The sequence below is a fragment of the Eupeodes corollae genome, chromosome 3 (genome assembly GCF_945859685.1).
Source record: "Eupeodes corollae chromosome 3, idEupCoro1.1, whole genome shotgun sequence".
NCBI lineage: Eukaryota > Metazoa > Arthropoda > Insecta > Diptera > Syrphidae > Eupeodes > Eupeodes corollae.
The window spans coordinates 134,015,893-134,026,081 of record NC_079149.1 but is presented as its reverse complement, the minus strand read 5'-3'; the positions used below and the strand labels follow the sequence as shown (position 1 = coordinate 134,026,081).

Below are 10,189 nucleotides of genomic sequence, written 5' to 3'. Positions count from 1 at the left end.
AAGATTTTTAAGGTTTAGTTTTGATATTTAAAAATAAGCAAGTATTTTTACAAATCAACGGATTTAATGGCTGACAAGAACACGCTTGAAGTAGGTACATTTAAAGTCTTAAATCGATTGTGAAGCATTTCCATTAAAATATATCACAAAATATCGTTCTTTCAAAACTGCGAACAGTAACTACAAAATGTCAACCATTTTTGTAATGAGTTTTAATATTTTCAATGTGTGTCTATATACATCTTTAGTAATGGCTCCATTTTTAATTATCAAATGTAGAAAATTGAAAGCTTCAAAAATGACAGCTGTCCGAATAACTGGATGTTCCAGATGATACCCTTAATTGAAAAACCTACTTAAACGAGATTGAGACAAACTATTTTAAGTATAGTGGCATTCTATACGAAAAAATAGATTTCCAAAAAAAAGATGACAGGCTAAAAGCTGTAAAAAAGGGTATTGTTAAAAAATTGTTGTATCCAGAATATAAAATTTCTGAATGTAAACAATCTTTCTGCGTTTACAGGGAAACATTTTGATACATTTCGTGGAAAATAATAATTTTGGATTCTTTAAATAACTAACTAAGCTGTTTTCAAACTTTTCCACATATTATTATAGCGCCAAAATGTTCAACAATTTAGAAAATTTTTTAAATGATTTAAGATATTTGTTTTCTCATTCTATTTATTTGAAATTTAAAAAAAATGCGTTCCTTGGATTTAGGTGTGTTTGATTTTATTTTGTTTACCACTACTCATGACTTAGAACTGAACTAGTTTTTATAAAATGAAAGAAATATTTTACTATTAAGCACACAATTAAGTTGATGACATTTCAATTAATGAGTCCGTTCCTTGGATTTAGCAGCGTTTTCTTTTTTTAAGATCCGTTACGGTAAGGATTCCTTATTTATTTATTTATTTATTTATTTAATCCGTTAATTATCTAACGTTAATATAAACTTATAGCTATTTACATAATTTTTAATTTAAAATTTTAATTAACATTGAAATAAATAAATACTATAACATATTAAAAAAGCTTACTTTAAATTGTTTACTTTTAACACTGTCATTAACAGATGAAATTAAATTATAAAACTTATTGAAGACTGAAATCAATTGATTTAAAGAGCTATTCATACCATAGTTAGTTCGGCTAAAGATCGGACATAAAGGAATCTGTCTTTTTATGCTAGTTTGACTATAGCTAAAATTTAGACGATTTAGAGCTGTTGCGGATATAATAGAACCATTAATTAATTTTAAAATAAAACAAAATTGGAGATATTGTCTATGTTGTGAAAGTGTAGTTAGGTTTATTAGCAAAAGTCTCTGAGAATAAGGAGGTGGTATGAATATTTGGGTACTTTCAAGTCTGTCAATATGGACTAAAGTATGGTGCCCATATAACACAGCCGTACTCAAGTATTGGCCTGACAAATGATACATAAAGAAGTTTTAAGACGTAGGGGCCACGAAAGTCACGAGAAAAACGTTTAATAAAACCTAGAATCTTGTTAGCTTTTTTAACTGTAAAGTTATAATGGTCACAGAACGTTAATTTACTGTCAAGAATGACACCTAAATCAGAGAAAACGGAAAGCTTACAAAGGGAGGAAGAATCTAATAAATAGTTATAATCTATAATTGTTTTTTGCGTGTAAAACACATAGTTTTACATTTGTCAATATTCAATAAAAGTCGGTTTGTATTGCACCATTCCCTAAAACTATGAAGATCTTCTTGAAGCTGTGAGCAGTCATTAATTGAACTCATAGATTTGAAAATTTTAATGTCATCAGAGTATATTAAAACGGAGGAGTTTCTGATAACGGATGTTATGCCATTTATATATATGATAAATAATAAAGGACCTAAATGGCTACCCTGTGGAACACCAGAGTTGACGTAAAATTGGTCGGAGAATTCATTTCTGAATATAACGTTATAACTTCTGTTCTTAAGATAAGACGAGATTCACGTCAAGAATTTGTCGTTAAACCCTAAGGCCTTAAGTTTATGGACTAAAGTCTTGTGACACAATTTGTCAAAGGCTTTACTGAAATCTGTGAATACGCAATCTACTTGCTTACGATCTTCGAAGGATTCAAGGCAGAAAGTAGGTTTGTAATTGTTGATTTATTTTGGACGAAACCATGTTGATTTTCACATACAATTGAATTACAATTAAAGGATAACATCTTACAAATAATGGACTCAAATAGTTTGGGAATAACGGAAAGTTTGGCAATCGGCCGGTAATTCGTTATTTCATTCTTAGACCCTTTTTTTTGAATCGGAGTTATAAATACACTTTTCCATAATAGTGGGAAAATTGAGCTTCTAAGAGACTCATTGAACAAAAGAAACAGAGGGTACGATAAATGAGACACACATTTCTTTAAAACACATGATGGTACTCCATCAGGGCCAGGGTGAAAACAGTCATCAAGTTCTGAGACACAACGAACAATTGAATCCTCACATATTGTCAAGTCAAGTGAGTTAAGGTGTAGATAATTTTGGGCTGGAAAGAACGAATCGGGAATTTGAAAAGAAGGAGGCACATCGAAAGCGCCTTTGAAGAAATTAGCAAACATATTTGAAATTATTTGGGAGTTGTTGTGTTATTAAAAGACATAGAGTAACCGTCAGTTTTTCTTTTACTTTACACGAAATCCCAGAAGTTTTTTGGGGTCTGTTTCAATTCATTTTCAATTTTTAATAGTCAGAGCATAGAATATTGGAGTAGTCAATGCAAATATTTTTAAGTTCGGAGTAAATCCTGAAGTCTTCTTCTGCTCTAGTTTTACTAAATTTTAGCCATGCCTTATTTTTTTTATTTTTAACATTTTTTAATTGAGTGTCAAACCATGGTGGAGTTTTAGATTTATAGCGAGATTTCCGTAATGGCGTAGTTTCATAAAAACAGTTAAAAATAATACTAAACAAATTTAGACACGATATTAGGAGCAGTTGATTCCAGTCAACATTACACAATAAGTTAGTTAGTTCATTAAAGTTACATTTTTAAAAATTGAATTCAAGTTTTTCATTTGATGTATTAGGGATATTGCACACATTTATATTCAGTGATATATTTAAAGCTGGATGGTGACGGTCTTCTTCTACTAGTTTAACATCGGCTGGAGATACATCTACTTCAGTATTTATGGTGTCGGAGAAAAATATTAGGTCCAAATATTTGTTGTATTGATTGGCAACCCCATTAAATTGAACAAGTCCACAAGAAGCTAAACCATCAATAATTGTGAATTCATTGGTGCTCGTTGGACTAATAGGTGTAAAATAGTTGAAATCTGATGATTTTGTCCAGTTGGGGTTTTGAAGATTGAAATCACCTACGATCAGCAGTTCATCATTAGGTTCCATTTGGTCGTGGATCTTCTCAGTTAAATGTATGCAATTTTCATAGACAAAACTGGTAGATCTTGGAGGGATGTATACTGAGATGATAAAGAGATAACCTGTTTCCAATTTAATTTTAATACATAGCATTTCGACGTCAGAAAGATCAAAAGTATCAACCAAAGTGCATATAAGGTAGTTTTTTACCGCGAATAGTATTCCACCTCCAACTGTCTCTGAGTCGCTCGATTGCTGCATATCTCGTCTAAAAACTTGGTAAGTTGAGTCAAAGAGTTCGGTATCTATGAAGGAATTATTTAGCCATGTTTTCTTTTTTAAGATCCGTTACGGTAAGAATTCCTTATCAAAGAGTTTTTGGTTAACAAAACGTCAACTTTCTGACATTTCAATTAATAGTTGTGTTCTTTTAATTTATATTTGTTTGCGCTTCTTTTCGTCATGGTTTAGAAGGGTTGTTTTGTGCTGATGATTTTACCTGATCTATTGGGATTTCCTTACATTTGACAACTGTCATTTCAATTTTTTGTATATGAAATTCGCTGAGATTTTGTCACTAAAATGGCCGTATTGTTGTCGTATGATATTTTTTTTAATTTTAACTGAAAGACAAAAGAAAACTTGACATTTTTCTCTCTGCTATTGCATTTTTCTTAATTTGTGATCCAAGCTTCTAAACAAAACAGAAAATATTCAACACATTTCATAGAAACCAAAGAAAAAAAAACCAAGTCTTAGAAAAATTTGTACTCAAAAAGAAAATAACACTTTTATCAAGTCAAAAAAGTTTGTATCCAAAAGAAGACTTTCTACATAAAGTAGAAATCTCGTAGAGGTGCATACGTTTGAAAAACAAACCACACATAATCTTTGCAGCTTTAATTTAAAAAAAGACTTTAAACACATTTTTGTGTGGTAAATCTTTAGAAATATACAGTTACGTAGGAGGATAGAATAAAACTCAATCCTCTCAACCTTTATGTTTGTCTATTTGATTCACTGCAAACATGAATGGATTCCTGTCATCCAGCATTCGTTGGATGACAGGTTCTTCTATTTTCACCATATTTGAGTACCTGAAAATGATATAGGTACATGTCAACCGTTTGTTTCTGTCATATTTCATTATTCCCATGAAAAAGGGATTTTTTTAGTAGGTAATTCTAATTATCTATTCAATAATGACAGTCTAAAAATAAATTTTTATACCAATATTGAAGGAATCTTATCTTGATTTATAAAAGTCAATGTTATCTCATTCTTATCATTTAAATACGTATACCACGAGGTTGTTGTTATTGTAACTATATACATTTCATGCATATAGTAAAATCAGACTGCATGTCAATAAAAACAGAACAGATAGTGCAAATGGTTTTTATTTGTTATTTATATTGAACATTTGCCCTTCTGTGTACCTTTTGCTGTGAGCTTATTAGAGAGTGTTTTTCTAGAAAATTTGTCTGTACTTATCAATGTTTTTATTTTAGTTTTTTTGTCCAGTCCTTAGAATTTTTTCTAATTTGACACTTTTAGGTGACTCATTTTGACATTTCTTCATTTTATTTTGCTTACACTCATTATGTTTTTTTTTTATATATATAAATAAATTCCACCTCTATTTTTAGCTCCAAATGGGAGCAAGCTTGAATTATAAAACGTCAAAAGTGTCAAATATGAATAGTAAAACTTCAAAACGACTAGCTTCAAAAGTGTCAAATATGTACACACCCTTATATAAGATTTAAATTCCATTACTTTTTGTTAAATTTTAAAATGTCAACCTCACCTTCATATCTCTTTTCAACCAACAAGTGGGAGAGAGCTAGAATTATGAAACTTTAAAATCGGTCAATAGTGTCAAATGTCAACACTCCCTTAAGCATTCATTTGACAGCTTTTTCTTTCTCTTGTGTGTTTATAGTTCTTTTTGAAAGACTTTAAGGTGTTCGTATTTGACTGTTTTGACGTGACTCACTTTGACACATCCTCATTTTATTCCACTTTAAAATGCTTACCTCTCTTTCCTTTTTAACCATCAAATTGGAGTGGACTTAAGTAATGAAACGCTATAAAGAGTCACTTCAGAAGAGTTACATTTTTATGCTTTAAACTGTTCTTTAAACTATGTATTTTTATTCTTATTTAAAAATGTTTACCTTTCTTTCCTACCCTTTTTTAACCATAAAATTTGAGTAAACTTTTATTATGAAACGTCAAAAAGAGCCACTTCAAAAGAGTGAAATGTGAACACCCCTTTAATACCTTTGAGTACTCTTTATTCCCTATTATTTTTCGATTTGTAGTTTTTGTTCGTCCGCCCTAAGACTGTGTTCGAATACGAATTTGACTTTTTTGAGGCGGCTCATTTCCGATTTTCTTCGTTATATTTCGTTACATTTTTAGTTGAATTGAAACACTTCTATCTCACTTTCCCATATCTATATAACTATCAAGTGAGAGCAAATTTAAATGATAAAAGTCAAAATCAGTTCCTTCAAAAAAAAATGTAATTTATCCCCCATGCAACCTGTGACGTATTGTCCCCAAATCTGCATCTAATAATACTCACAAAGAAATTGATTGGTGTGACATTTCTCATCATTCTCACTTTAAAAAATACTCTCAGTTAATGTAGCCAATAACGTAGTTTCTTTTTAAGAACATAGGTCACATTTCTGCATCCCAAACGCAAACCCCAGATTAATTCATGTGGGAAAAATCCGGAAGTATGCATTGAACTAGTTCATCACCACACCGGGCCTTAAAATCAAACAGGTGTGCACTCAGACTAAAGAACTCGTTTGAGCTCTGTCATCATTAAAATCATACTGTCAAAATTTAACATTGTCTATTTTAAAGGTCTGTTTGGAAACTTTCTTATAAAAATGGCGAATTTTTAAATAATGTCAGAACCCATATTCCTTCGTTTAATTTAAAAATTATTAAAAATTAAATTACCGGAATAAGCAATGATTTTACAATTCATCATTTACATATAATGCAGACATATGTATGTACGCATTTAAAGTTAATGTTCACAAAAGTCAAACCACAAATTTTAAATTAAAAGTTCAAGCGAATCTGACAGTTGATGGATACTTTGACAGGAATTATTTTACCAAATTTTTCACTGTCAAGAAAATTAAATCCTCCCCAAAATAAAGTCTATTTATTTCACAGATTTTAATATAAAATGAACTGACATTTTTCAGTGCTTATAACATCCAACGGTCTGTTAAAGTTAACCAAAAATAAATGAACAAAACAAAAGATATTAATTAGGCAAGGGTATAAAGTCGAGACCCCCTACTCCCCAAAAAACCCGTAACTTCTGCAAATCACTTGAAATCTGCCAGCTACCATAAACCTTTTTTCAAACAACCTCTGCCGTAATCTTTTGGAAACTTTATTTTTGCTTTACACAAACTAAGAACCCCAACAGAAATAAGCAAGTTTGCTTAAGCGAATAATCTAAGTTTTATTTTCGCATTAATATTCCATTAACAGCCTTATTCACATTTCATTTCTTAAGTTAAGTACTGTCAATTAATTTTCCAGAACAAAGGCTTACACCAATAACAAAATACACTAAAAAATGTGTTATTTTCAAAACACTTTTTATTTCCAGTTTATTAACATCCATTGTTTAGGTCATGAAATTCCCCACTTTTATTAAGTTAAATCGTCACAATGACAACAAAAATTTCCCTTTCACTTCTGCGTGTGTTGTGTTTGTACGATAATATCGTAGACGTACCATTTTCGTTCACACAATACCGTTAATGTTGATGCTGATTCTGATTCTGAATCTAATGTCGACATCGTCGTCGTCGTCGTAGTTGACAATATATAAATTGTTGTCAATTCGAATGCCCAGGAAGTTCACGGCTGATTTAATAAGAATAAACATTCAATTCAAATAATTCACCATCATCTTATTCCACTTTGCCGCTACTGCTGAGCTGAGCCGAGCTGAGTAAACAAATTGAGTGTAAAAATATCATCAAATTAAAGAATACTAACCTCGCGCTCGCTTCATAGAATTTCAAATCATCATCTCTCCCACTCGTCATCGTCGTCGTCGTCCATTATTTTATATTATATACTTTATATAGAAAGATACTTATTCTTTTATTTGATTCTTCTAGAGAGCAGACCTCATATTGTAAAGCAAACTGAATAAGATATGAATATTTTAAGACATAAAATTATTTCCAAGTTAATGTTTGTAAATTTATTCAATTGTCTATTCTTGAAACCACCCAACACCGCCACCGCGACCGCCGCCACAACCCCCTTTTGATTTGTCTTGTTTTGGTTGATGCGTTGCGTTAGACCGGGTACTCTCAGCGGCGGGCACCGAACTAAACCGGGGCTGTGCGACCATAAATGAGGGTTGGATTTCACAAACAGAACAAAATCAACAACCATAATATACTTAACTTATAGTACCTACTCGTATATGAACAGAACATAAAGTAGCACTGATTGTTGCTCCAGAGCTCAGAGCTCAGTGCTCAAGCTCATGCCTCATCGTCATAGATTCAGATTCAGATTCAAATTCAGATTCAGAGGGCACTTGTAAAAGTTATATAGCGATGTACCTACTATAGTTTTATTGTTCCGTAGTGTTCCATTATGTGGTTATTTGAGAGCAGCACCCTCTCGCCGAACTGATAAGCGTATTTTATTATTATTATTATTTTGTTTGTGTGTCTTTTTCTATCAGTTCAACATCAGAAGTGGAATTTCATTTTGTTGTGTCTCGTATTTTTGGATGATATTTTTGTCTACATTTTTAAGCATAGTCAGAGTTTTGTTACAGCTTCGATTTTTGTTTTGGTTGAAGGAATTCGTCTGAGGTCTGATATATTATTACATTTTACTTAAATACGTGCTTAATGGCATATCGTCATTTAAACCATTTAAACAGTAAGAGCTTTAATAAAGAATACTTCATAAATCTACCTTGCTAAGTCATTGTGAAGCAATTTTCTTAAACCTTGAGATTTAATGTTTCTATAAGTTATTTGTGAGTTTTTTTCTTAAAATCATTTACCACAAAATATGTATTGATGTTTTTAGGATCGAAATTTTACGCAATGCGATATTTTTATGTTTGACCTATTTTCCGGTGAGTCTGACATAAAAGAAGAAAATGGAAACAGCATGCAACTTTACATTCCATTGAAACCCATTAAAGCTCTTACTCAATACTTACTTTTGTTATTTGCCAAATTTTAAATGATAAGTTGATTTTGATTATTTAAGATTCATTTCATTTTCAAAATATCAATTAACATTTATTTAGATACAAAAATGGTCTGCCCCATTGACATAATTTACTCAAAGTTAATATTATTTTAAGTTAAAAGAGATAGATACAATTTTTAATATAAGAAAAGAAAAAGCGAATATAAAATCATTAACATAATTCCTTGTATAGGCTGGTATAAAAAGGTCCATTGAAAGTTTTGAGTTTATAGGACATGGGTTTTTCATAGTATGAGTACAGCTGTGTTATATCGCCATCGCACTTAAGAAGAGCTTTTATTTCTGCATCGCTTAATACATCACTGCCAAAAGAGGTTCTTCTTACTTCTTTTAAGATTGTGCACTTTCCGATGAAATGCATAATGTCTTCATTCACTGACATATTGCAAAGCATGCAAATAATTGGAAGATCGTCTCGGTGCGGCATGAATATTCAATCTTACCACCTTTCCTCTTATCTCAAATATAGCCGATATTAATTTTTGATTAGAATCAATCCTAAAATAGTTTCTTTCACAGAGATTGTGTTGAATAACGCTGTATGTGGCCCTATATACAGTTGAAGTCACTTGATGGATACATTCAAGGCTACATTTTTCGTCTTCTTCGCGATGAGATCATAATATTCACCCAGTTCCTTTAATTTTTACAACCGAAGACTCTCCTTTTAAATAGTATACATATCTATAAGTTTTGGCGACCATGTTTGATTAGGCATGTTAAAAAATCTTAAAAGATGGTCAGTATATAGCCTAAAGGTTTTAATAAAAAGCGGAGGCAGTCCGGTATCAATTTTAGCAACAGAGGCTGGGATGCGACCCAGAATGATAACTTCCCATCCCGTCTTTCGATTTGTCTTGCTTAAAAGTTTGTAGGGTCGGTTTAAAAAAAGTTGTTACTTATTCTTACAAATTTTAAAATTACCAACAGTAGTGTGAAAATCTAGTTTGTTAAATAGATTTTGGATGAATGAAATATATTTGAGAGATGTCAAAAAACGAGTATACATGTTTACCAAATTTGCGTTCTATTTTTTGTAGATTTTATTTTTTATGAAAAAACGTTGCATTTTTATAAAAAAAAATCTACTGAATTACGGAAACAATATTTTCTGTGAACTAAAAAGAGTTTTAAGACAATTTTTTTATTTTTTAGTCGTAGTATTATTTTTTGTTAGGTCAATTCGATTTTCCTCAAAATGTTACTAAATGTTGACAACAATCTATTTTAAAATACATAAATAGTTTAAAGCCAATATCTCAAAGTTTTGAAAAGACATTTGAGTCCAAAGAGTTTAGGTTTTTATTTTTTGTAAACAAACTGTAAATTCGATTTTTCTCAAATTTTTTTGTTAGTTTGAAATCGAAATCTCAAATTTTATAAAAAATATTTTAGTCGAAATTCAATTTTTACCAACATCTAGTAACGTTTTTTTCAATTTTAATTTGACAATAACTTCCTATTGGAAGTTAATAAAGAAACTCCGAATAACACCCAATCAAAAATTGAACTTTAAACTT

The 10,189-nt window shown here is 30.8% G+C and overlaps 1 long non-coding RNA gene across 1 annotated transcript; it reads right to left on the bottom strand.

Moving 5' to 3' along the window:
* Positions 1-6,993: 6,993 nt before the first annotated feature.
* LOC129951144 (uncharacterized) lies at positions 6,994-7,925 on the bottom strand. Its single transcript, XR_008782143.1, has 2 exons — positions 7,419-7,925; positions 6,994-7,367 (listed from the first exon to the last, which is right to left on the bottom strand). It is a non-coding gene; the product is annotated as an uncharacterized LOC129951144 (long non-coding RNA).
* Positions 7,926-10,189: the final 2,264 nt, after the last annotated feature.